This window comes from Carcharhinus amblyrhynchos, chromosome 4 (genome assembly GCF_965287045.1).
Source record: "Carcharhinus amblyrhynchos chromosome 4, sCarAmb.v2.hapA, whole genome shotgun sequence".
In the NCBI taxonomy this organism is placed as follows: Eukaryota; Metazoa; Chordata; class Chondrichthyes; order Carcharhiniformes; family Carcharhinidae; genus Carcharhinus; species Carcharhinus amblyrhynchos.
The window spans coordinates 28,758,273-28,782,343 of record NC_137327.1 but is presented as its reverse complement, the minus strand read 5'-3'; the positions used below and the strand labels follow the sequence as shown (position 1 = coordinate 28,782,343).

Sequence of the window (24,071 nt, the reverse complement as noted above, 5' to 3'; positions counted from 1 at the left end):
CCGAACAATTACAGACAAAGAGCTGATTCCAAATACTGCAGAGGACAGCATGCACAGAAAATGATTTACCCAACATTGGGAAAGCAATGTTTTAACAACAAGAAGCAAAATCATAATAATCATAAATGATTACCAAAAAAAAACAAGCCTACACAGATGGCTTCTGGCATGATATTAGCAGATGAGTCTGATAAAGAATAATACAACAAGTTGGTTCTGTCAGGTCTATAGGAGACAAATGGTTTGTGACTGTTACAATGATGATACAAGAAGGGGATTATCAAGTGAACAAGAAGGGGGCAATCTTACCAAAAGGAATCTGAGTCCCGAACAAGTGTGAAAATGGGAGAGAATGGCACCCATTTTTTGGGCAAGCTCCCATGTGCTATCATATGGCACTTAGATAAAAAAGACCCCAAATATAATTCTTGCCAGTAGAGGGAGTAGACAGAGATTATTTAAATCAGGAAGCTGGCTGAATACTGCTAGAGGGCACTACAAGAATACATAGTGCTCTGGGAATCTGTCATTCCCCCAGCCTCTCCTGATTACTGCCCCTGAAACCCACCCCACCAATCGCTGTCACCAATGCCCCTACCCTGGTGATCGGCGCCTGTTTCCCCTCCACTCCAGCCGATTGTTGCCCTAGTAATTCCTGATGCTGAATACGCAACTCCCCATGCCTAACGGCCCTGCCTCCTTCAGACCACACCCCTCCTTAGACACCTCTCCTTAGGCCTCACCCCTTGGCACTGTCCAATGCCCAGTGGCCATGGCACTGCCCAAGGGGCACTGCCACATCTGCCCCAACCATCCGGGCATCTTCAATGGCCTCCGGTCCCTCTGGAAAGGCCATCATGCCTCGGCAAGGTCGTTAAGGCAAGCGAGAAAGGATGATTGTATTCCAGGCTCACTAATAAACATTAAAATGAGGTCGTGAAAATTAAAATCAGCCTCACGACCTGTCAGAACAGGGCTGGTAATATCACGAGAGGCAAGAAACCAGTTTTCAGGCTCTTACATGATCCTACCATTTAACCGATGTGTCAAGCTGATAAGAGGGTGGCACTGTAGTTAGCACTGCTGCCCCACAGTGCCACCAGCAACCCAGATTCAATTCCTGGTTTGGGTCACTCTCTATGTGGGGTCTGCACATTTTCTCTGTGTCTGCATAGGTTTCCTCCCACAGTCCAAAAGATGTGCTGTTTAGGTGCATTAGCCATGCTAAGTTCTCCCTCGATGTACCCGAACAGGTGCCGGAGTGTGGCGACTCGAGGATTGTCATTGTAATTTCATAGCCGTGTAAGTGCAAGCTTACTTGTGACACTAATAAATAAATTTTAAACTTTACATTTTTAAAACTTTAAGATCACCCTGGAAGTGTCAGATAGACACTGATCTGTCATGCAACATAGTGATGTTTCATAGGTTTGGGTAAAGTTGCTCAACATGGCATTCCATAAATAAAGCCCTTGTAAGTATGGTTGAGACTATATGATGGCATAAGACTCTTACCAAGAAGAAAACCTAGTCTGTCATCCCAATCCAATGGCAAAGAGAAAGAACTTGAGTTCAAGGTCACAGACGAGATGCAATGGCCACACATCTCAGCTGGAGCTGGCCTCATATTTCTCTGTTTGACTAACAGAGAAAGGGCAACAAAAACATCCCAAAGAAAGGACATAAAAGTACCTGAGAGATGGAAACAGATGACCCCAGAGAGAGGGTGACAATATTCAAGTAAACCACAAGATGTTGCCAAACACATCAGTGCAATGAACAGCACGAACTGAAGGTAAATGTTCTACAGGAAAATGTTCACTTCAGAGCTGTACTGGAAGAGTTGAAGGACAAAATTCCAGTTAAGTTTATACCTTTGAAATGCATGATAAACTGAAGTTTTCAATAAACCAAGCTGCGCAAAATCCGATGAAACAAATTACAGGGACAACACCTGGAAGGATGTATGACCTATAACTCCACAGTTGGCAATTCAGAAAAGGAGTTGAAAAAGCTCAGCCAAGTACACAGATGCAACTGCAGGCACATGTGCCCAACTAGCAAAGCTGCTCCTTCACAGCAATCAGGTGGCCAGGGAGAATGGATTTCACCAGCTGGACCGAGTTCAGAACTATCATCAATTTCAGAGGTCCACAAGTCCCCAACAATAACAATGGAACAACAACAGTCAGCAAGGGAAAAGGCCAGGGAACAAGACTCTCTGGACAAGGAATATCAATCACCCTGATGTACAGCCAATGTTTCTAGGCACATGGACCATTAAGTGACTGACTAGTAAAACAGTTATTAGTACATGATAGTTATGGGTATACAGTGGGAAACTTGGGTAATTCACAGTCACATGGGATCATGCATGCAAATGTGTCTTGTTGACTAAGAAAAGGAAAATGTTTGTATTTTCTGTTTGAGGTGAAAAAGGATGTTTGGGTTTTGAAATGTAATGACATCTAACTATATGTAGCCATGTGGCTATGCCATGAGGCTATCTCTGGAGGCAGGCATCTTAAGATCAGCTCAGTAAAGACTCTCACACTGTGTGCACACTGAAGAAGTACAGCTATCCTTACACTTGAAACAGCAGGTACCAGTCAAGAGGGTGAAATCGGGTGGCAGTTTGAGTTAGATAAATGAAAATGTGGCTAGGTAGAGAGGCTTCGATAAAGAGCAAGATGTTGTGATCCGTGTGCTGAACTAAATTACGTCCAAGATGTCAGGATTATCATCCACAATAAGATTGGGGAACAAGTGAATAGACAGCTGAGAGGGGCAATCCCAAAAGGAAAAAATAGTAAACGGGGGAATAAGGATACTAATCTTAGATATATTAAAATGGATGCATAAATGTGAATATTTGTCTGGACTATTTTTTTCCTTTTGGGATGTCCGTTGTTTTTTGGTAGTACCACTCTGGAGAGAGATTGTCATCCAAAATATACAGGGCGATGTGCTTCCAGCAGTTTCTGCTTTGGTTTCAGGATTTTATTCCACTTTCTGTCAGCTTGAGTGTAGAAACACACAAATGCAAAATAAAATCCTTCTGGAGATCCATTGATAAAATCCACTATGTGTTTTACTTCTGAGCTCAACTAAGATTTCTTAACAGAATGTGTAATATCGAAATATCCTGCAACCTTATGCAGCATTGAACCCTGTCCAAAACAAGCCGATAGTGGGGGAAATGCAGAACCAGGGGTCATCGTTTGAGGATAAGGGGTAAATCTTGCGCCAAATTATTAGGTGCTCAATATAAAATACTACATTACCTTTTCCCCTTCGCTTTAGGTCCAGATGGAAAGCTGACGCGCTTAGCATGGGGGATTTTATTCATTTTGGGCAACGATTTCTTGTGCCTCAAGAAAAATCATTCAGAAAAGAAATGTTAAATATAGTACTGAATCATGTACCTTATTAGAAAAGTATGAATTCTATGATAGTCGACTTGTATATTAAGCTGGAACTTATGTTTTGCAAATCCTAATGAAATATACATCATGGATTTATGACTATACAACAACACATGGAAAGCTGCAGCCAAGTTCTTGTGGCATTAATAGTAACTGAAATGGGTTCTATGGTTGTGTTGTACATTGTATGATATTTAATACAAACAGCGCAACAAAACAAAGCAATTCTGCCCCCTGTTCGAATAATGATGATGCAATGTGTTAGCATTGCATCAACTGAGATGGGCATAAAATCAGGGAAATACATAACACATTCTATGGAAATAAACTATATTTTCTCATAGTTTTGCCATCAAAGATGCTTAAGGTTAGTGCAATTCCAAAAAGTGGATTGTGGAGATAAGTTGTACCACTTTCGTTTATAAGAACATAAGAACATAAGAAACAGGAGCAGGAGTAGGCCATCTAGCCCTTTGAGCCTGCCCCGCCATTCAATAAGATCATGGCTGATCTGTCGTGGCTCGGTTCCACATTCCCGCCCTCTCCCCATAACCCTTAATCCCCTTGCCTATCAAAAACCTATCAACCCGCGTCTTAAATATATTTAGCGAGGCAGCCTCCACCACTTCAACGGGCAGAGAATTCCAGAGATTCACCACCCTTTGAGTGAAGAAGTTCCTCCTCAACTCCGTTCTAAACCATCCCCCCTTTATCTTGAGGCTGTGCCCTCTAGTCCTACTGTCCTTTCTGAGCGGGGAGAGCCTCTCCACCTCTATCCTATCCATCCCATTCATCATCTTATATGTCTCAATGAGATCTCCCCTCATTCTTCTAAACTCTAATGAGTACAAGCCTAGTTTATTCAGCCTCTCCTCATAGTTCAACCCCCTCAACTCCAGTATCAGCCTAGTAAACCTCCTCTGCACTCCCTCCAAGGCCAAAATATCCTTGCATAAGTGCGGCGACCAAAACTGTTGCAGCAAGACCTCCCTACTTTTATATTCAATCCCCCTCGCTATGAAGGCCAGCATCCCATTAGCCTTCCTGACCACCTGCTGCACCTGCAGGCTGGGTTTTTGCGACTCATGCACAAGGACCCCGGGGTCCCTCTGCACCGTCGCATGCTGCAGTTTTTCGCCATGTAAGTAATAGTCCTTCCTACCATTATTCCTACCAAAGTGGACAACTTCACACTTGCCAACATTAAATTCCATTTGCCAGTTCCTGGCCCATTCGCCCAGCCTATCTAGATCCCTCTGCAGACTTTCCACACCCTCCGCACAATTTGCTGTTCCACCAATCTTGGTGTCATCAGCAAATTTCAACACCATACACTCGGTTCCCTCCTCCAGATCATCTATATAAATGGTAAATAGCTGAGGCCCCAGCACCGACCCCTGGGGTACTCCACTAGTCACCAACTGCCAATCCGAATAGCACCCATTGACCCCCACTCTCTGCCTCCTATTTGACAGCCAATCCCCTATCCACGCTAACACCCTACCCCCAACTCCATGCCCCCTGACCTTCTGTAATAACCTCTTGTGAGGTACCTTATCAAACGCCTTCTGAAAATCAAGAAACACCACATCCGCCGGCTCTCCTCTATCCACCGCCCTAGACACATCTTCATAGAACTCCAATAAATTCGTCAGACACGACTTCCCCTTAACAAAACTGTGCTGTGTCTGCTCTATCAAACAATTCTCCTCAAGATGCCTCGCTATTTTCTCCTTGATCACGGATTCTAACATTTTACCTACAACAGACGTTAAACTAACCGGCCTATAATTCCCTGCCTTTTGCCTGCCACCCTTCTTAAACAACGGCATAACATTAGCCGTTTTCCAATCTTCCAGCACTTCCCTGGAATCCAGCAACGTTTGGAAAATAATCACCAAGGCATCCACTATCACTTCTGCCATTTCTTTCAGAACCCTTGGATGCATTCCATCTGGTCCTGGGGACTTGTCCACAATCAGTCCCTCCAGTCTTTCGAGCACTGCCTCTCTAGTAACAATAATGTCATTCAGGCCCTCCACTCCAACAATCTTTCCATCGCTAACACCCGGCAAATTATTCACGCCCTCCTCCGTGAAGACCGATACAAAAAAGTTATTCAAGGCCTCAGCCATTTCCCCATCCCCTACCACTAAGTCCCCGCTCTCATCCTCTAAGGATCCAATGTTCACCCTAGTCAGCCTCTTCCTTTTTATATATTTATAAAAACTCTTACTATCCTTTTTTATATTAAGCGCTAGCCCAGCTTCATAGTTTATCCTACCCTTCTTTATCAACTTCTTCGTCATTCTTTGTTGATATTTAAACCTCTCCCAATCCTCTTCTCACCCACTACTCTTAGCTACTCTAAATGCATCCGCTTTTAATTCAACACTTTCCTTTACCTCCTTCGTTATCCACGGCTGATTATCTCTCCTCCTACGATCCTTTTTAACCATCGGAATAAATTTCTGCTGAGCACCAAGAAAGATCTCCTTAAAGATTCTCCACTGTTCCTCAGCAGACCTACCTTCCAACGCGCTCCCCCAATCAACATTCACCAATTCCTCTCTCATCCTATCGTACTCCCCTCTGTTCAAACAAAGGACACATGTCCGGGAACCCACTTTCTCCTCCTCCATCTGCATCAGAAACTCCACCATACAATGATCACTCTTCCCAAGAGGATCCTTCACCACAAGGTCCCTAATTCTACCCGCCTCATTACATAACACCAGATCCAAGATAGCTTGCTCCCTCGTCGGCTCCAACACACACTGTTCAAGGAAACTATCCCGGCAGCATTCCAAGAACTCTTCCTCAAGCCCACCGCGTCCAACATGGGTCGACCAATCAATATGTAGATTGAAATCCCCCATAATTATCGCCGTTCCATTCCTGCACGCCACATTTATTTGCGCGTTAATAGCCTGCCCCACCTCCAGATCATTATTTGGGGGCCTATAGACGACACCCACCAGCATCTTCCTCCCTTTGCTGTTCTAAGGGGGGGTAGTTATAGGACAGATGTCAGGGGTAGGTTCTTTACCCAGAGGGTGGTGAGGGATTGGAATGCCCTGCCTGCTGCAGTTGTAAATGCGCCTAGTTTGGGGGCGTTTAAGAGGTCTGTGGACAGGTTTATGGATGAGAAGGGATTGGTTTAGGTTAGTGGGTCATTGTTGTTGTTGTTATATTTTTTTAACTGGTCGGCGCAACATCGTGGGCCGAAGGGCCTGTTCTGCGCTGTAATGTTCTATGTTCTATGTTCCTAATCTCCACCCACAACGATTCCACTTTCTGCTCTTTGGCTCCTATATCATCCCTTACTACCACCCTGATGCTATCCTTAATCAGCAGAGCTACACCCCCCAATTTTTCCTCCCGCCTATCCTTCCTAAACACTTGATACCCCTGTACATATATATACTAGCAACCTCTCTTTAAATGAAAGAAACCCAATGGCACTTGCCACTAATGGAGGACTTCATAGTGACACTGTTTTTTTTAGTTAAATTATTAGTGTCACAAGTAGGTTTATACTAACATTGTAATGAAGTTACTGTGAAAATCCCCTAGTCCCCACATTCTAGCACCTGTTTGGGTAGCGGAAGGAGAATTTAGCATGGCCAATGCATTTAACCAACCCATCTTTCAAACTGTGGGAGGAAACTGGAACACCTGGAGGAAATCCACCCAGACACAGGGAGAATGTGCAGACTCTACACAGACAGTCACCCAAGCGGGAATGGAACCCGGTCCCTGGTGCTGTGAGGCTGCAACAGTGTGCACCACTGTGTCACCATGCTGGCCACTGATATCATTTTCTGCAGATTCTTTTCATACTTAAATTTTTTAGAATTTGAAAGAGGAGGAAAGGAAAAATGATAATTTAACTTCCACTAATTTGTGTTTTTCTGGTGTTGCTAGGAAAACATTAACACACTGCGTCATTATCAGATTTTAGCACTGGTTATGGTTACAATATTGTAAATGGCCAGCTTCTTAATGTATATGGGATTTAGAAAAGAAATTATGAAACACAGGTAAAGGGAAAGATATGAAAAGATATCAATTAAAAAAGGAGGTACCTACATTAACCAACTAATTTAATATTCAATTTCCTTCAAAAGTATCAAGCGAAAAGGATAATATTGGGCAAGAGCAGGCCATTCAGCGCTTTGAGCTTTTACAGCCTTAGGCATTGCATTTGTAGATGAGGGAGCAGCTAAAGTTTCATGGCTACCGTGAACCCCCAACCACCCACCCTGCCACAATTTTACACACGCTGTTAGAGGTGCAGGTAGCCCGCCTGTCAGCCCACTGAGGTTTTAAGTGGCCACTTTGTGATGTAGCATACGGAAGATGGTGACAGGTTGGAAACCGAATGGGTAACCCTGCCCAGGCTTCTGGCAGGAAAGGAAAGGATCATACAACCTATACAGGCACCTGTTTTGATGGGAAGTTCCCCAAGCTCCAGATATCCCCATCTCCCTCTTGCCTCCCTTGCTGAGGCTGGCCACCTGACCCTAGTAACCATTCAATTACTTTGCATCCGGTTCCAGCGACAAATGTTATAGATGCAGCACAAGCAGTTACCGTTCTATCTAATCGATTGGCCAGTAGCTCCTAAGGTAGGTTTTCCTCCCCTGCTGGGGGAGGGGATGTCTCACTTCAAGGGAATTAACATCTCAATCTTCTATCCTAGTGGTTGGGAGTGCTGCCACTGAGTTAGGCTTGCCTTTGAATATGATTTTTAAACCATTTCTAAATTTAATTTATTTAATGTAGTAAAATTCCTTTTCTTACCAGCTTTCAATTTCTTTAGTAAGACGGTCTGTTAAGTCACTGCTGTATAAAAGAAAGAATTAAAGGTTAATTCACATAGAAATACAATAGCTCCACAAAACAGAAACAGGTCAAAAGGCCACACAGCCCAACTGGTGAAGGCTGGAATTTATGCTCCACAAGAGCCTCTTCCCATCCTTCTTTATCCATCCTACTATCACATTCTTCTCTTCCCCCTCTTACAATTTGAAAATAGGAACCTTAATTGATTGCTTTGTATGTAAAATTCAGACCCCCAAATCTGAGGCTCAGCATATCTTTTATTATTCCTATCCTTTGGAAGGAGGAAGAAGCAGGGAAATCCGTGAAGAAAATGAATAACTGAAGAATTTCGGAGATGGCTTTACAAAGATTTGCAAATGGGCAATCAGACTCAAAGTTGGTGACCTTAATTGACTTGAGTTAATGTTGGCTAACTGATATGTACACAAACTTCCAAACTCAGAGGCTGCAATCTATCCAGCCTGGTGTCCAGAAGGTAAAATTCGGATATTTAATTAATTTATTAAAATGGTGATTTCAAGGGTTTTGTCTGAAACTAAAATGCAGCTTTTTGCACCCAAGTTATTAATCAGTCCTGATGTTAAAGTTTATTTAAAGTGTTGTTGCAGATTGATTGTAATGAAGCGTGCAGTGTTATTCTGTTCCATTTCAGTTTGAGTTAGTCCTCACACCAACTGTTAAATCATACATTGAATGGACAGCGCATTGGGTGGTGACCTACAACACATTCAACTGTGAAACAAATCAGTGATGGAAAAAATACAGAGTAGCAGTTCTGTTGCCCCAATCCGGTAAAAAGCTGCTGCATTCTGCAAAAGAAATCAGATCTTCACTAGAATGGAAACATCCCTCAAGGTTCATGGAATAAGCAGGTCGTTTGTCATAATGTTGTGGGTGACAGAAATAGTCAAACCTAACAAAGCAGGGCGTGAAAAATAAAACTGCAATAAGACAGAGAAGAATGAATAGGAACTGCAGGGTGGAAGAAAATCAAAATTCAGTAATAAATGCAGTTCAGTTCATTGAAGCACACAGAACCCTTGGAAGCAATGCAGGCTGATATCTTGTAGATTTGGGTCAAATAGGGGTGGAGGCTGGGAGATAGTCAGATACAGAATAAAAGAAGGACTGCAATGTTAATGTCTAAATAAGTGAATTGAAAGAAAGTGGTAAAGCAAATTTAGGCAGGGGGCAATGCTTAATTGTTTGGTGGGCTAAATGAAAAGGTTCAACAGAATCAGAGCCCAGGGAACATACAAACATATAAATTAAGAGCAGGAACAGACCATTTGATTCTTTATGCCTGCTCCACCATTCAATAAGATTATGGCCAATCTGTTTGTAATTTGAACTTAACATATTTGCCTACCAATAACCTTTCATCCCCTTACTTCATAGAATCATAGAAACCCTACAGTACAGAAAGAGGCTGTTTGGCCCATCGAGTCTGCACTGACCACAATCCCACCCAGCCCCACCCCCACATATTCTACTCGCTAATCCATGCATCTCAGGACACTAAGGGGGAATTTTAGCATAACACCTAACCCGCACATCTTTGGACTGTGGGAAGAAACCAGAGCACCTGGAGAAAACCCACACAGACAGTGATCCAAGCCAGGAATCGAACTCAGGTCCCTGGAACTGTGAAGCAGCAGTGCTAACCACTGTGCTACCGTGCCGCTACTTAGCAGGAATCTAGCTGGTTCTGCCTTTAATACATCCAAAGACTCTGCGTCCACTCTGTCAAACAGTCATCCTGACTCAAAACGTTGACTCTATTCAATCTCAGAGCTGCTGAGATTTTCCAGCATTTCCTGTTTTTGTCTCTGCTTCTATTGCTTTTTGAGGAAGAGAGTTCCAGAAACTCATGACTCTTTGAGACTCCCCTCACAATAAACAAAAACATTCCATTAGCTTTCCTAATTACTTACTGTACCTGTATACCAATCTTTTGTGATTCATGCATCAGGATGCCCAGATCCATCAGCACTTCAGAGCTCTGCTATCTCTCACCATTCATATTACAAGCCTATCTTTTATTCTTCCTGTCAAAATGGGCAATTTCAAATTTGCACATATTATACTCCATTTGCCAGATTTTTGCCCACTTGCTTAATCTATCTATGTCCTTTTGTGGCCTCACTTGTTCCTCTTCACAATTTATTTCCCTACTTAACTTTCTCTTGTCAGCAATTTAGAAACTATACCTTCAATCCCTTCATCCATGTCTTTCATACAAAAGATTAAATAAGGCCCCAGCACTGATCCCCGTGACACACCACTTATCATTTCCTGCAAATCGGGAAAAGGCCAATTTTTGCCAACTCTGTTTTATGTTAGCTGGCTAATCTTCAATTCATGCCCATATGTTACCCCTACTCTATAAGCTTTTATTTTATGTGAAAACTTTTGATGTGGCATCTTAGCAAATGCTTTCTGGTAATCTAAGTACAGGACATCTACTGGTTCCATTTTATCCATAGTACATGTGATTCCTTCAAAGAACTCCAATAACTTGGTTAAACACGATTCCCCTTTGACAAAACCAAGTTGGCTCTGTCTTATTGTCGTAAATGTTTTCATTGCCTTGCTATAACATCTTTAATAATGGGTTCTTACATCTTCCCTATCTCAGATGTTAAACTAACTGGTCTGTAGTTTTCTGCTTTCTGTCTCTGTCCCTTTTTGAATGAAGAAGTTAAATTTGCTATCTCCCAATCTAATGGGACCTTCCCCAAATCTAGGGAATTTTGGAAAATTAAAATCAATGTATCAACAATCTAATTAGCCACTTCTTTCAAGATCTTAGGGGTGAAGTCCATTCAGACAGGGGATTTGTCAGCCTGCAGATCCAACAAAATGTTCAATACCACTTCCCTGGTAACTACAATTTTCCTGAATCCTCCCTCACAATTAACAGATCCATCAAAATTTTAAAGCTATTTCTGGGATGTTACCTGTATAGTGAAGACAGTTGCAAAATACCTGTTTAATTCATCAGCCATAGACTTACTTTCCATTTTCAATTCTCCAGATTCACTTTCTACAGGACCAATGCTCATTTTGTTAACTCTTTTCTTATTTAAATATCAACGAAATGTTTACTGTCCACCTTTATATTACTGGCTAGGATTTTCTTTACTCTAACTTTTCCTTCTTATCAATATTTTTGTCATTCCTTGATATTGTTTATATTCTTTCCAATCTTCTGACTTGCCACTCGTCTTTGCGTAGTAAATGCTTTTTCTTTAAGTTCAATACTCTGTCTATTTCTTTTAGTTAAGCATAGACAATGGGTCCTTCCTTTGGAATGTGTCTATTCTGTATATGCTGAAATATCCCTTTAAATATCTGCTACTGAATATCTGTTTATCTATCACTTAAGCATACCTACCAGTTCCCTTCATGCTCTCATAAGTTGCCATTATTTAAGTTTAAAATACAGGTCTTTAAGGGTTATGGGGAGAGGGCGGGAAAGTGGAACTGAGCCACGACAGATCAGCCATGATCTTATTGAATGGCGGGGCAGGCTCGAAGGGCTAGATGGCCTACTCCTGCTCCTATTTCTTATGTTCTTATGTTCTTATGAATGCATTCTCTCTCCCTCAAGCTGAAAGTAAAAGTCAATTAATTATGATTGCTGCTATAAAGGATGCCTTCACTATGAGGTTATCACTTAATCCTATTCCAGATATTGTGATGAGTGACAACAGCCTTCAGTTCAGAAGTGAAGAATTCAGCCACTTAATAAAGGATTAAGAGCTTCAAAACTATTTAATCTTTACATCATCTATCTCCAGTTGAATGTAAAGGCTAAGATAGCAATGAAAATTGCCAAAGGAATCAACATGAAATCAAGCAAATCTAGCACAGATATATACAAGGCAATCCTTGAGTAGAGAAACACGCTGACTGAGGCATGGAAAGTAGTCTGATCCAAAGACTAATGTCACATCACACCGAAACTACTCTTCCAATAGCACAAAAGCGACTGAAGCCAAAAGTAGTAATGGGTTTGAATGGAAAAATCAAGGTGAAACTGCAGAAAGTCAAAGGAGTCGACCCAAATGGTAAACTGGGACATTAGTAGAGCAGCTGTTACCTTATTTATACACAGTGGAAGTGAATGACTAAATATACCAGCGCAACCGCAGGCATATATAAATAACTGGGGAGCTGTTCTTTCACTGCAGGTGGTTGATCAGAAAGATAAGATCTCGCCAGCTGTACAACATACAGAACAACCATCAGTCTCAGAGATCCACCAGTCCCCAACAATGGAACAGTTAACATGGCAACAAGTGCCACAGGAATGACATTCCCTAGAAAAGGAACATTATCCCAACAAACAGCCAATGATAATGCGTATGCATATTATTAAGATGGCTGCACGATTTATTAACAATTTGTGCAATGCACGTGTAGAGACTGAAAAAAAAATGACAGTTTGTTAATGCATGAGAATAATTGTGGTGCACTAAGTAACTCAGCTGCACATGATAGCGCATGCAAAGATGTTTGTTTTGCTTGTTATGTAAAGTGGGACGTTTGGGTTTTAAAATGCCCTACCTGGCTTGCCATAGTCATGTGACCTCTACCACAAGGGAATGTCAAGGGCAGGCTATGTTTCATTCATTTCAATTAAGACCTTACACTAGAAAGACTGTAGTCCTAGAGCTCATAACAAAGTGGGATAGGAATGGTCACTGTAGAGTACAAGATCAAAGATAAAGGGCAGGATTTTGCCCTGTGGGCTAGGTTTAAGGGGAATTGGTAAAAGTCCTGCTCAGAACAAGGCAGTGAGGCAGGGGCAGCAGTGGTGCACAATAGATCAGACACCGTCAGAGACAGGAGACAACAAAGCATGAAGTAAAAATATAATATTAATAATATATGTTGCATTTCTGAGGCACAAAATAACATATCTATATAAAATATAAGCAGCGTCAGACCAAGAAATGGCTCTGGATGATCAAGCGCTCTGGGAAATATGGAGGGCTCGGCAAAATGACGAGGCCAAAGATAAATTTGAGGAAAATATTCTTTAGAAAAAGATTCCCCTTACAGAAAAAATGCATTGAAACATGTCCAGAATATTATAAATCTACTATAAACCTCAAGTCGCAGCAGTTTGCTGTAGTCAATTGCAGGCTGACTCAAACAAAGCTTCTTAATTAGGCATTGTATATAATCACAGGGTTTTCTGTCTGAATAGGAAAACCTTACAGGAAACATGGGAAATCAAAGATTGTTTACAGATGTCAGGAAAGATTAATTTCAATCGTGCATATGTGGAATATGTGGAAAATAGGATTAAGCTATTGAGTTGGATGATCAGCCATGATTGTAATGAATGGCAGAAGGGCCAAATAGCCTCCTCTGCTGCTATCTCCTATGTTTCTATGAATAAAAAATAGTGAATCTAGAGCACTGTTAAACAATGACTGTACAATAATGATATTTTGGTACAAACTAGAATCATAGATAGAATCGTAGAATTAGCACTACGGAGACAGGCCCTTTGGTCCAGCTGGTCCCTGTTGACCAAAATGGCTGTCTAAGCTCACTCCATTTGACTGCATTTGGCCCATATCCCTCTAAACTTTTCCCATCCATGTATCTGTCCAAATGCCTTTTAAATGTTGTCAATGTCCCCACTTCCTTCGGCAGCTCATTCCACGTACATACCACCCTCTGTGTAAAAAATTTCATCCTCGGGATCCCATTAATTCTTTCACCTCTTAACTTAAACCTATCCCCTCTAGTTCACGGTTACCCAACCATGGGAAAAAGATTGTGTGCATTCACCCTTTCCATGCTTCTCATGATCTTATACATCTCTACAGAATCATCCCTCAGTCTCCTACATTCCAAAGAAAGAACTCCTAGCCTGTCCAATGTTCTTGCGTCCTGGCAACATCCTTATAAATCTCTTTTGCACTTTCTCCAGTTTAAAAAGATCTTTCCTATAGCAAGATGATCAAAATTAAACTCTAGTAAAAAGACAATGTATGATGAAATTTAGGCAGATTAATTAAGTGACAAATATGAGGTTGGTAATTGGATAAACTTTAGAATTATTCAAAATGCAATGGCAACAAAGTACAATAAAGGAAAATATAATCGGGGGAAGAAAGGAAGAAATAGCTCACTATCCAAAAAGACCAAATAATGCATGGAACATGCTGCAAAATGTAATTGTGCCCCTTCTTTTCGGACATGGAAACCATCAACTCTCTTTCAGAAAATGCTTCAATAAACCAGGCTCCAGGACTCCATACGATGATACTGTGCTATGGATATATTTATGTTGAAGGGAACTGTTTTAAGATTCAGGAGTTTTTTTTAAACAGAAAGTCAGTATATCTGAAGGGTATACAGCTCAGATGCTGGACAGCAGGATAATTATTCATTTTAGTCATGTGGTGTTTATTTATGAGAAAGCTACAAGCTTGTTGTTATAAATGGAGATTCCCTTTTTTTTGCTTAAAAAATGGCAGCTTTTTTTTTGGTATACAGGTTCATGTGATAATATGGGTAATGGGAGAAGCTGGATATGTAGCAGAGCAAGAAATAAATGTTAGGAAAGGCAGCTTTGCTCCAGAAGTTGTTTCACAAACTTTATTCATAACACAGAATTTGAGCATAGCTCTAACAGAATAAAGCAGTTGAACAAATTTGAAACAAATTTGAACAAACTTGGAAATAAATCTGCTCTAATTTCTAACTTATTACTACTTCAGTTCCAAGTGAGCAACATTCTTCCTATAGACATAAACCCACTTTAAGTATAGTTAGCAATCACAGATATACTTGCTTTAATTTGGGTTAACAACTTTGAAGCTGCCAGAGAGATTTTGTGAGAGAGAAAGAGTAGTGTGTAGACTTCTGACCTTGAACAACCCCAGCCAGCAAACTGAAACAGAAAGCTGTTTCATAGAATCATAGAAACCCTACAGTGCAGAAGGAGGCCATTCAGCCCATTGAGTCTGCACTGACCACAATCCCACCCAGGCCCTACCCCCTATCCCTACATATTTACCCACTAATCCCTCCAACCTACACCTCTCAGGACACTAAGGGGCAATTTATCATGACCAATCAACCTAACCCACACATCTTTGGACTGTGGGAGGAAACCAGAGCACCCGGATGAAACCCACACAGACATGAGGAGAATGTGCAAACACCACACAGACAGTGACCCAAGCCAGGAATTGAACCCAGGTCCCTGGAGCTGTGAAGCAGCAGTGCTAACCACTGTGCCACCATGCCGCCCCAGTAGCCAGCATAATCAAGGACCCTACCCACCTCGGACATACTCTCTTCTAACTTCTTCCATTGGGAAAAAGATGCAGAAGTGTGAGGACATGAACCAACCAACTCAACAACAGCTTCTTCCCTGCTGCCATCAGAAGTTTGAATGGACCTACTTCATATTAAGTTGATCTTTTCCTACACCCTAGCTATGACTGTGTACTAATATTTTTTCACTGTATACTAATACATGTGACAATAATAAATCAAATCAAATCATTGTTAGGGAGGAAATTGCAGGATTTTAACCCAGCAACAATGAAGGAATGGCAATATATTTCCAAGTCAGGATGCTGAGTGACTTGGAGGAAATGTCCATGTGGTAGCATTCCAAGCATCTGCTGCTCTAGCCCTTCTAGATTAAAGGTGCTGCCTAAGGATACTTGATGAGTTCCTGCAGTGCAGCTTGTAGGTGGTACACACGGCAGCCACTGTTCATGTTGAATGTTGGTGAAAGGGGTACAATGAAGTGGTGCTTTGTCCGGAAATAGCTGAAGTTTAATTCCACTATGCATTACTCTGTGCCCATTATAAATAAATCTTACCAATTCTATGCCAGATGAAAATTGGATAGGGTTTTGCAGATCAAAGTATATTTTTAACCCAAACTATATTCTTTACCCAAACTTTTGATTTTTATTTAAATTCAATACACCCTAGATCTATGCTGTGATATAATAAAATTCTTTACTTACTGATCCATTTTGTAGGAGATGTGTGGTTCGACAATTTGATTGGCAGTATTTCTGCCCTTGTATTCATAATGGGTGTCTGAAGGCTGTGCCAGACAGAAAGAAAATAAAATGATTGCTGGTAACCCCAGCATATTGCATATGTAAATGTTTTCAGATTATTATGATAGCACCAATGGCTAAATGGCTAGTGTGTGGCTTAAAATAAATCTAAAAGCGCTAATTTGATTCTTATTCTGGTTGAGGCAGTCTTGGGACCTCCTTGTCCTTCTCCTTGAGAATAGGAAGCACTTTACCACTGATAAAACTGCCAAGAAAATAGCTTCCTTGGAAAGAGCTGTTATCACCATGAAGCATGGGTTTCAAATGAGTCCTTGCAGGCTATAACTACACTCATTTTGAATATGTCTGCCACTTTAAACAGATGCTAGATAACAGACCCATAGCTTCACAATGTGTCACTGATGTTCAGCAAGCTGCTCTGCAGCAGAGTGATGGCAGGAGTGATGCAGTGCTCACCCAGGAGAGAGATGATAATGAAAAAGACATGGACATTAGAACAGTTTTTGCTCCAGAAAGAACTTCTCAGTTGTAGTCAATAAAATAAAACTTACTCCAACTTATAAATCAAAGAAAAAGATTTAATAAAGAAATTTAATTACTCCAACACCCGAGGCTCACCCTAGGTCATTCCAACATCCCCACAATTCCCAACAGATTCTTATTTAAATTGAGTCAGCTGGTCAGCTGACCACCACATCATTTTGTCATTGGTTACATAGTTTACTGGGTCAGCTGACCCTTACAGCTTGTTACCATTAGTCACACTACAACAGATCCAATGTTATAACTGGTTACATTCTAACACAAACTCCATTCAAAGCGCTTCAATTTCTGATCCACCACCCCCTCATGTAACCTGTACCTGAGACCTGATGTCTGGGATTACTCCTGCACAAGCGCAAGGTCCTCAGGGGCTCCGAAACCCAGATGGCTGGTGCCAAAGGCATCGATAGCACTCAGGGCAGGAATCTGAATAGCCTATTTCTACTCAGCCTAACCTGCCTGGGTGCATTGTTTGATGCAATAGGAGACCAAAGTTCAAGTAATTGTAATTCACCAAGGATATTCACATAGGTATTTGAAAAAAGGTTAAGTTGTTAAGTTTCCTGTTTTTAATATCTGACATAAAATCTATTGGTTTGCACTACTTCTATGTCTTGACCATTATATCTTTATTCATTTACGAGATGTGGGTGTCACTGGCCTCACCAGCATTTATTGCCCATCTCTAGTTGCCTTCTTGAACCACTGCAGTCCCTGAGGTGTAGAAACTCCCAGAGTGTTGTTAAGGACAGTGTTCCAGGATCTTGACCCAGCAACAGTGAAAGAATGGTGAAATATTTCCGGGTCAGGACGGTGACTGGCTTGGAGGCGAAATTCCAGATGGCTGCCTAAGGAAAGTTTGCAGATGATACCAAGTTGGGTGAGAGGGTGAACTGTGAAGAAGATGCAGATATCTTTCAACATGATCTGGATAGGTTGAGTGAGTAGGCAAATCAATGGCAGATGCAGTATAATTTGGATAAATGTGAGATTATTCACTTTGAAAGCAAAAACAAGAAGTCACGTTACTGCCTGAATGGCTGTAAATTGGGAGAGGGGAGTGTGCAGAAGGATCTGGATGCCCTTGTGCACCAATCACTGAAGATAAGTATGTAGGTATAGCAGGTGATAAAGAAGGCACTGGTATGTTGGCCTTCATTGCAAGAGGTTTTGAATACAGAAGCAGGGATGTGTTGTTGCAATTATACAGGTCCTTGCTGAGGCCACACCTAGAATATTGTGTGCAGTTTTGGTCTCCTTTTCTGAGGAAGGATTTTCTTCCTCTCGAGGGAGTGCTGCGAATGTTTACTAGGCTGATTCCAGGGATGGTGGAACTGATGTATGAGGAGAGATTGACTACATTAGGATTGTTTACACTGGAGTTCAGACGAATGAGGGGGGATCTCATAGAGACTTATAAAATTCTAACAAGACTAGACAGGGTAGATGCAGGAAGGATGTTTCCGATGATAGGGGTGTTCAGAACCAGAGGTCACAATCTGAGGATACAGGGTAGACTATTTAGGACGGAGATGAAGAGACATTTCTTCACCCAAAGAGTGGTGAGCCTGTGGAATTCATTACTATGGAAAGCAGTTGATACTAAAACATTGAAAGAATTCGCGAGATGGGGCAAACGGGACGAAAGGTTATGGGGAGAAAGCATGATTAGCTATTGAATTAAACAATCAGTCATGATCGTGATGAATGACAGAGCAGGCTCGAAGGGCCGAATGACCTCCTTCTGTTCCTATCTTCTATTTTTCTATGATTCTTGGTGAGTTCCTGCAATGCATTTTGTGGATGGTACATACTGTTGCTACTGTTTGTCGATGGTGGAAAGATTGAATATTTGTGGAATGGGTAACAATCAAGCAGGCTGCTTTGTCCTGGATGGTGTCAAGCTTCTTGAGTATTGCTGGAGCTGCACTCATCCAGACAAGTGGAGATTATTCCATTACACTCCTAACTTGTGACTTGTAGATGGTGGACAGGCTTTGGGGAACATTCCATACCCCCACACAGAGGGTAGTGGGGGTATGGAATGCTCTGCCAAGTAAGGTGGTGGAGGCAGGCACGCTGGAGTTGTTTAAGAGTTACTTAGACAGGCACATGAGTGGGTTGGAGATGGGAGGATATAGGAGATTGTTTTAAATAAGGTTCATTAGCATTGGGACGTCCCTGGTAATGTAAAAGGATGTGGAATGATACTAATGTTTTTCTCTTTTAATTCACAGGTTTTAAGTCAGTCCACCTTGTTGCCCAACGAGGGGCATACACGCGATGTGTCATACAAGGGTTGCTCTTGGATGTTCGAGAATAGCCTAGTGCTTCATGTCGTTAGTGTGTGCTTAAACTGGACCAGATGCTGGGCAACATGACAGCTCAGTGACTATCACTGTTTGCTGTGCAGACACATGGATTTGGGCCAGTGTCTGTGGGAGTTTGCGCATTCTCCCCATGCTTGCGTGGGTTTTCTCCGGGTGCTCCAGTTTCCTCCCACACCCCAAAGATGTGCTATTAGGCTGATTGGAGGTAATAAGTTGTCCCTAAATTAGTTTCCCTCAATGTGGAATGCCATAAGCATAGATAAGGGTCATGGGTGGAGGGGGGACTGGTAATGTTAAAATGGCAGCGCGGGCTCGTTGGGCCGAAGGGCCTGTTTCCTGGGCTGTTTTTGTTCTTTGAGTCAGGAGGTTAGTTACTTGCTGCAGGATTCATAGTCTTTGACCACAGTATTCACATGGCTAGTCCAGTTCAGTTCTGGTCAATGGTAACCCCCAGGATGTTGATAGTGGGAGTGTTCAGCGATGGCAATGCCACTGAATATTAAGGCACGGTGGTTTGATCCTCCCTTGTAGATGGCCATCGCCTGGCACTTGTGTAGTGCAAATGTTTGTCAGCCCAAGCCTGTCCAGGTCTTGTTGCATTTGGATATGAACTGCTTTAGTATCTCAGGAGTTGCAAATGGTACTGAAGAACGTGCAGTCACCAGCGATCATCCCCATTTCTGACCTTATGATAGAAGCTGCTGAAGATGATTGGGCCTAGGACATATCCTGAGGAATTGCCAGAGTCCCAACTCACTTTTTCTCTGGTTTCCTGATGAATGTCAATAAATGAGAGAACACCTCAGGGAGATGTGCAATGGGTAGCAGAAAGTATGAAGGATTCTTCCATGCAAAAGGGAAAAGGGTAAGTGGTACTACTGGAGTTCTATGAGGATGTGTCTAGGGCGGTGGATAGAGGAGAGCCGGTGGATGTGGTCTTTCTGGATTTTCAGAAGGCGTTTGATAAGGTACCTCACAAGAGGTTACTGCAGAAGGTCAGAGGACATGGAGTTGGGGGTAGGGTGTTAGCGTGGATAGAGGATTGGTTGTCAAATAGGAGGCAGAGAGTGGGGGTCAATGGGTGCTATTCGGATTGGCGGTTGGTGACTAGTGGGGTGCCCCAGGGGTCGGTGCTGGGGCCTCAGCTATTTACCATTTATATAGATGATCTGGAGGAGGGAACCGAGTGCAGGGTGTCGAAATTTGCTGATGACACCAAGATTGGGGGAAAGGCAAATTGTGCGGAGGGTGTGGAGAGTCTGCAGAAGGATCTAGATAGGCTGGGTGAATGGGCCAGGAAATGGCAAATGGAATTTAATGTTGGCAAGTGTGAGGTGGTCCACTTTGGTAGGAAGAATGGTAGGAAGGACTATTACTTACGTGGCGAAAAACTGCAGCAGGCGACGGTGCAGAGGGACCTCGGGGTCCTTGTGCATGAGTCGCAAAAACCCAGCCTGCAGGTGCAGCAGGTGGTCAGGAAGGCGAATGGGATGCTGGCCTTCATAGCGAGGGGGATTGAATATAAAAGTAGGGAGGTCTTGCTGCAGCTGTATAGGGCATTGGTGAGGCCGCAGCTGGAGTACTGTGTGCAGTTTTGGGCGCCGCACCTGCGCAAGGATATTTTGGCCTTGGAGGGAGTGCAGAGGAGGTTTACTAGGCTGATACCGGAGTTGAGCTATGAGGAGAGGCTGAATAAACTAGGCTTGTACTCGTTAGAGTTTAGAAGAATGAGGGGAGATCTCATTGAGACGTATAAGATGATGAATGGGATGGATAGGATAGAGGTGGAGAGACTCTTCCCGCTCAAAAAAGACAGTAGGACTAGGGGGCACAGCCTCAAGATAAAGGGGGGGTGGTTTAGAACGGAGTTGAGGAAGAACTTCTTCACTCAAAGGGTGGTGAATCTCTGGAATTCTCTGCCCGTTGAAGTGGTGGAGGCTGCCTCGCTAAATATTTTTAAGAAGCGGGTTGATGGGTTTTTGATAAGAGAGGGGATTAAGGGTTATGGGGAGAAAGCGGGAAAGTGGAACTGAGCCACGACAGATCAGCCATGATCTTATTGAATGGCGGGGCAGGCTCGAAGGGCCAGATGGCCTACTCCTGCTCCTATTTCTTATGTTCTTATGTTCTTATGTACTGGTGGTGGGAGAATTCCACATGATTTAATTTGTTACGTTTTACTGTATGGTTCAACACCAGGGAAGCTTTTGTGGTATTAACACACACCTGACATACCGGACATCAATGTAACCAGCTGATCTGGAGATTTACGTTCCTCTTCCATTACCTCCTCACCTGAAGACAAATGATAAGCCATTCTGTTCTCTTTTACCTGCAATCATCCCTGTGTGTAATGTTCTACAGCTTGCAGCAGACCATCATTATTCTGGTCACTTTCATTGGCAAGTGTTGAAGGACACTTATCCTAACAGGCACCTAAAGCACATTTTTTCACCTGGATTCATGTGGATCTTTTTGTAATGCTACTGCACTGCACTGGTGGAATTCTATGGAGATGTCAGGAACCAAAGTTTGAAGAGTGTAGTTTTTCTCCCTTATGAGCCAGATCTTAAGCCTGCTTCTTGGAATAAAATGAACTGGAATATTTTACTACTATAGTACGAATGCATCATGACAACTCCCAAGGATTTTGGCACACACTTGCATGAGCCTCTCCTTGTGGTTGCATATCAGCTGTGCATTGATGGTCAACTGTCAATTGCAATTAGTAAGAACTTCTGGTGGTGCTTAGATTGCCATGTGTGTGTAGTTTGTGGTACTCCGTAGTTTGGGGGAATCCAGTCACAGAGGCAAATCTGGCTGCCCTTACATTTTGGCTATTTTGATTACAAGGGAAGTTCATTTAATTCCCGGTCCTGGCAAACAATCCATCCATCAACAGCCTCATGCAATTATGGGCTGTGGACCAAGAGATTCTCAATACATCTCCAGTAGCATGCTAGAAGGAACCGGAGGCAAAAGTATTGAGGCCAGTGTGACTTTCACTGTGTTTGCTAGATCTTCCACTAGAAGGCTGCAGATGTCTTCCACCACCTGAAAATGACAACCCCCACCTACAGAAGTACTGTACTTCCCAGAAATGAAGCTGAGCCTCTGCGTGCGACCCCTGTGACATGGGTAATGGCTTCTACTTTCAACAATGCATCTCCCTCCTGTGCAGTTTCCTCCTTTACACCTTGCTCCTGCACATCCCACTCCTGTGTGTTGCTCTCCAGTGCACATTTTTAGTCAGAAGAGAAAATTAGGATTTCAATACCTTCCTGATCCACAGCTCAATCTCCTCTTTTCACTGGTCTTGGAGTCCATGCTACAGTTTAAATTTAAACTCAAGCAAAATTCAATTTAAAATTTAATTCAAAAATACCCAGTTAACATTCACTGAGGAACTGGGGGAGAAGAATTCTTCCTCTCGTGTTTCTCCTGGCCGATAATCAGTGATATGAATGCACTTACCAGAGGATGCAGGTCCTCTCACCACTCTTCAGCAACCAGGTCTCCTGAGATCTGGGAAACCCGGCTTGCAGATGTTAAAAATAAAACTTTATTTCAAATGGAAGCACACAGCCACCTTAAAATATTTTACTGACCTGACCAACCTCCTGGGAGTGGGTTAGTCAGCTGCCCCAACATGTCTACTTTCAAAAAAAAGTGAGCAAGTTGGAGAGTGCCAAATTCTTACTGTTAATTCCCTTCAGCCACCTCACCTCTTCCAAACTAACTGCACCCAGGAGGTTCAAAATATGTGGGAGTAAAAACAAGGTTGCCATTGTCCCAGATGACCATAAGCTGGGACAGCTGACTGGTGGTGATTTAACCTGAGGATTACCACAGTGAGAGACAAGGTGAGAAGGCAGTGCCTTCATGAATAAATTCAGCTGCTACGGGAATTGAATCGGCGTTGTTGGCATCACTGTACACATGAACCAGCTGTCCAGTTAACTAAGCTAACCGACCCCCCATGTAGGAGTAGGGTTAATCTTAACCAATGATTAAATGGAAACAAGTTAAAATTCCATCCATCCTGAATCTATGCAGAAAGATGAATTACCCCACCTTAGTCGTATCGCCTTCATTTTTTGACTGAAACATTTTCCACTTACACAGGAGGCTAATTCTACAGTTTTGTCATGGATTTAACTAATGAAAGGAAACTCAGTTTACTCAAGAATATACCTGTGATCACCTGTTGAATTTTTTTTAAACAGGATACCATTGGTTCTGTTACAGTTTCTTGATGGGACTCAAAAGTATAAAGACTGTAGAGCAACAGTTTCTTGATCAAATTGTCAGAAAATTCATCAACTTACCGGTGCTAGGGAACTGCTTAAGTCAGGATTGTCCAGGTATGGCAAAAATAATCCCCATTGTTCTTTTGATTTGGAACTTCTGTGGCCAACAGAGAAAGATTATCTGAAGTTAGGTATACGCATACAGATTTGGGGTACATACAGTCAAAGTGAAGCCAGAAGCATAACAGAATGATCTCATAACAATAATGTCTTACTATTGGAGAACTATATGCTACATTCTCACCACTTCCCCATGGCAAAATAAAGTTTTATTAGTTTTGTGGGATATGGACATCAGTGGCAAGGCACTGATGTCCATATCATTCATTGCACATCCCATAGAAATTATCTCCAAAAGTGTTTTGATTGAATTTGACAATTGAGGAAGTTTCTAGCAAGCAGAATAATTTAATTACCTTAAAGATTGAACTCCCACCGAGCGACAAGGCAGCATGATTTTTAAGGCCCCGTCTCCTTTGAATTTAACAGGCAAGCAGCAGATATCCCAATGCAGCTCATTAGTGCGCCACCTCAGGAACA

The 24,071-nt window shown here is 42.4% G+C and overlaps 1 long non-coding RNA gene across 1 annotated transcript; it reads right to left on the bottom strand.

Annotated features, from left to right (window-relative positions):
- Positions 1–3,286: 3,286 nt before the first annotated feature.
- Positions 3,287–16,375, bottom strand: LOC145342539 (uncharacterized). The gene is made up of 3 exons (XR_013886558.1): positions 16,289–16,375; positions 8,232–8,273; positions 3,287–3,371 (listed from the first exon to the last, which is right to left on the bottom strand). It is a non-coding gene; the product is annotated as an uncharacterized LOC145342539 (long non-coding RNA).
- Between the last annotated feature and the right edge of the window lie 7,696 nt (positions 16,376–24,071).